This window comes from Zonotrichia leucophrys, chromosome 6 (assembly GCF_028769735.1).
Source record: "Zonotrichia leucophrys gambelii isolate GWCS_2022_RI chromosome 6, RI_Zleu_2.0, whole genome shotgun sequence".
Classification (NCBI taxonomy): Eukaryota; Metazoa; Chordata; class Aves; order Passeriformes; family Passerellidae; genus Zonotrichia; species Zonotrichia leucophrys.
In genome coordinates this window covers 9950968-9955214 of record NC_088176.1, presented here as the reverse complement: position 1 = coordinate 9955214, position 4247 = coordinate 9950968, and the positions used below count along the sequence as shown (strand labels likewise).

At 42.3% G+C, this 4247-nt stretch overlaps 1 long non-coding RNA gene across 1 annotated transcript; it reads left to right on the top strand.

The window, feature by feature from the left end:
- The first annotated feature begins 238 nt into the window (after positions 1-238).
- On the top strand, positions 239-3678 carry LOC135449821 (uncharacterized). The gene is made up of 3 exons (XR_010440851.1): positions 239-343; positions 457-707; positions 1011-3678. It is a non-coding gene; the product is annotated as an uncharacterized LOC135449821 (long non-coding RNA).
- Positions 3679-4247: the final 569 nt, after the last annotated feature.

Here is a 4247-nt window from a genome sequence, read left to right as displayed (position 1 = left end):
AGTATTAGTGTCATTCCAAGCAACCTGAAGTGGGAAAGGGCAGGGGGAGAGGCAGGAATGGGGTGGAGATGGGCAGGAACTAGAAATATTTGTGGCTTATTATATCAAACAAAGAAAGCCTTTGATTTTTGTAAAGGGAGAGATGCTTTGGTCATGCTCTTCTGCATGTCTCCCTTGAGAGGGTTTTATAGATGTTTTCTTCCATTACACCAAAGGTATACTTATCCACTTAATTTACAGTGCCAAAAATGATGATTCTTCTCTTTACCATTCATGAATGTCCTCAAAGGACGCAGACATGAAGAGGGAACTTTTTTGAACATTCCTGCCATGCAATGACCAGGTGATTTCTCCTTATTTCAAAAATGCTTAACATAGTGAGGCACCTTAAGCAAAACCATGAGAGATGGGGCACAAAAATTCATTCCCCCACCATGGTTCATTTTCACTCCACAGGTAACCTGGCCCCATCTCAAGCAGAGACCTGCCTGTATTCCTGAGACCTTGATGATGCTGTGCTAAGCTGTGTGTGTCTGGTACAGAACCTCTGGTGCTCAGAGACTGTGTGCTTATTTTGCAGCCACTTGGCTACCATGCAGGAGCTACAGGAGATGCATTGGAGAATTACCATTATTTTCATTTCATATTTGGAGAATCACAAATTATTTTCATTTCATTTTCCTGTCTGCAGTCACAGGGTAAAAGAGGTAAGGTTCAGTCCCAGGTTCTGCACTCTACAGCCAACCAGGTCATCTGGTCTGGACTAGGAGCACACTCTGGCCTGTCAGAAGTTTCTCTTCTGTGTATGGCAAGAGCCACTGATTTTAATTTGAGTCAGAACATGAGTTAACTGTGCAGTGGAGAAATATACCCTGAGCAGCTTCTCAGGATGTCATAAGTCTACAGTTGTGGGAAACAGGGTGGTAAGACTTGAATTTCTGGTGTTAAAAATGGAGAGGAATGATATTGCAGGTTTGGTTTTGTTTGTTTTTTTTTAATTCATCAAAAAGAAGTCACCTTGAAGATCACCTTTTAAGAATTCTTTGGCTGTTCCTGACCAGATGATGTGTGAGAAGTAATACTGTTTTCTGTGAAAACAGCTCTGTAAAGAAGAGAGCACAGGGAACAGAAGAGTTGGGAAGAAAAGAGAAGATACAAGTTCCTGTGCTGAAAGACCTAATTATGCTGGACCAAGCACAAAATCTATTATGGGGTTATTAATTGCTTGCACCATTTATGTACTCACACATTACACCTGCTCTTTCCTGTGGGAGTCAAACACCAGTAATGTTTTCCATCCCGAACTGGATGTGATGCCAAACTACCAGGAATTTGCAAGGAGCAAGACTGAGCTGTGTTAAGCCAATGACTTAAAAAGAAAAAAGCCACACAGGAAAACCAGATTATGAGATTTGCCACCATTCGATTTAAAAGTCATCCTTTCCTGTTGTTCCTTGAGCACTGGGCTTTCCAAGTTCACCATTCTTTCCTGGGACAAGTGACTCATGAACCTGATAGGAAAATGCACCTGTTTTTAGCCAGAGGTTAAAGCAGCTCTCCAGTTACCAGAGTAAACAAAGGATTTATTTCTGTCCTTAGCAAAGCCCAGGAATACAGGAAGGGTGGCAGAAGCCACTAGGTTTGAGCCAAGTTTGCTGAAGTCAGTGGAAGGTTTGTGATGTCCATAGTAAGATGCTCCTAGATGCCAGTGGGATTTGGCCCATGTCTTTTGCTAGAGGGGAAATGGAAAAATAAAGAGTTGGTGCAGTGATGGTGCTGGCAGCCAAGGACTCCAGGGAGCTGGAAGGTGTCTGCCACGGTGTGGGATACACATTCCCTTCTCTGGCCCCAAGAGTCCATCTGCATCTGTAGTCCTGGCAAAAAAGCAGCTGTCAGTCACAGAGGTGGGATGGGTATCAACACATTAGAGACTGAGACTGATCAGACACTGCAGTAATGGCAACCATGCAAGTGGCTAAAATATTTGGAAATCAGTGTTGGATGTATTGGCATCATGGAAGCTGAAAGGTTTTATGAGCCAGGAGTCACTTCTTAATCCCAGCATGAGAAATGGGATGTGTTTGTTCTCCACTATGGAGATCATTGAAAAATGCAAACACAACATTAGCTTGTTTCAGGTCAGCACTCAACACAGTATAAAAACAAGATGGATTTTAGCCTTTATTTAACTGGATTTAATTATATGCATGAGCCTCAAAGTGCCTAAGGCCTAACGGATGGTGACCTAAGGTCTGATTAAAAAGGCAACAACACCCTAAGCCTTAAGCTTGTTTGTTAGGCCATATGCATGACTGGACCATGCAATGTTTCAGGCAGACATGCTAGGAATAAAGAACCCAGGGCATCCAAAGCATTTGCCAAATTTCTACCTTTACTCAGAAGAATCTGAACACTGATTTTTCCTGCCCTCTGTACCAGCATGGCTCAGGAGCTTGGCTAGGATGGAAAGGTGACAGTGTTTCCAACCACACCTTCCTGAAAAGTCTGCAGTGCCCTGGGAGAGCATGTTGACACTTGGAAAAGAAATTGGCCACTTGACTTCTCAGTTTGGGAGATCCGTGTGGCTGGAAAATTCCAAATAACCAAATATCAGGAAAAGAGGCAATCACCAAAGGCTCATCTTAATTTATTTTTTATTTATTATTAGCATGACAGATATTGTGACAGTCATCTATTTGTATTTCTGTGATTGATTTCAGAAATTGATTTCAGAGAATCCTGTTCTTGGGTCTGGATAAAGTACAAAATCTCTCTTTTTCCTTTGGATAGCACAACACAGCTTTGTGTCATCTCTGTAAAGGACACCAGCCCTTAGCAGCCTCCAGGAATCACCTCAGTGGGCTGACTGATGTCCACCTGCTTGGTCTCTGAACACAGCTCAGAAATGTCACATCCACATCCTCCTTGCTGCTGAGTGCCACCAAGACACAGCGTGGCAAGGACACCTGATGGGTTGTGCTGGCTCTGTGCCGAGCAGGGTGAGATTTGCTGCCTGTTGTGTGCAGCACTGCACCCATCTATGGCTGGGGCATGGTCCTGGGGTGCCTCCAGTGCCTGACCATTGTCTGGCAAGGAGACCCAGCCCAAGGTCCATTGATGTTGTTTGCTGGGCTGAGATTCCAGCTGGTGGTTTTGCTGAAGGGTCTGCCCTCAGTGCCTCAGCCATGGGATCAGAGAAGGAGCAGCACAAACACAAGGACTGGGGCAGGACATCCTGATCAAGTCACAGTGGCCTCAGCCTGGTCCTGTTGAAGGTGTCATGAAACTGCCCTATAAGTCTGATCCTCATTAAAGAGTAATTCAGCATTCCAGAGTGAGCAGCTAAACAACAAATTTAATTTGATTTTCTACTGTGTCCTCTCTCTCATGTGCTCTTATTCATTCATGGACCCCATTAACTCTCTGTCAGCCTCCTGCTTCTGCTGTGGGTAAAAGTGTCCCGTCATTCCATTTTATGCTTTTAGTGAGTTGCTTTTCATTTTCTTGTACTTTATTGTTGTTTCACATCCACTTTGTCAAACTGTGTTCTTTTGCATCTTCCTTAACTCCCTGTCTTAAAGAGAAATTATTTTTATATCTCAGAAGTGTCACATGGTTTAATCATGTTGGTTTATTTTTTCTTTCTGCTTTGAATATTTTTTATTTGATGAGGAGTCTGCTGTATAGTGTCTCTAAACAATTTGATGTCATCTAAAAGTGCTTTACTAGTTTTAGCTACTGATTTCAATGAATTTCATCACTTCTATGTGATTTCCCTTTTTAAAGCCAAACATTTAGCTTGATATTCAATCTTTGTAGCTCTTCTGTCTTCTTGCTTCTGAGAACCTGAGTCTCTTTCATCTTTCTCTCTCTGGCATGAACTGTTCTGACATTTATACTGTTTAAACCTGGTATAATAGGACTTTACTAATTAGCTTTCTCTAGAAAGTTTCCCAGATACATAGATTGCCCATATACTTCTTTGAATTTCAGCACTCTAGTTCATAATTTCTTACTTTCAGATCACTGCCATTTGTACCAAAATGGTTTTAAGAGTGGTTGTGGACTAGCAGCAAATTTTTGTGTGCTTTGTGTGTGTGTGCATGTGCATATTACTTAATTAGGGCTTCATTTACAGAGACCTGTTTTTTCTGTTTCTACGTATCTCCATTACTTTCTGTCCTACCCTTTTTCTTAAGAGAGGTTTGAGAGCTTCAACCAAACTGAATTCTTCCACCTCTCCCTTA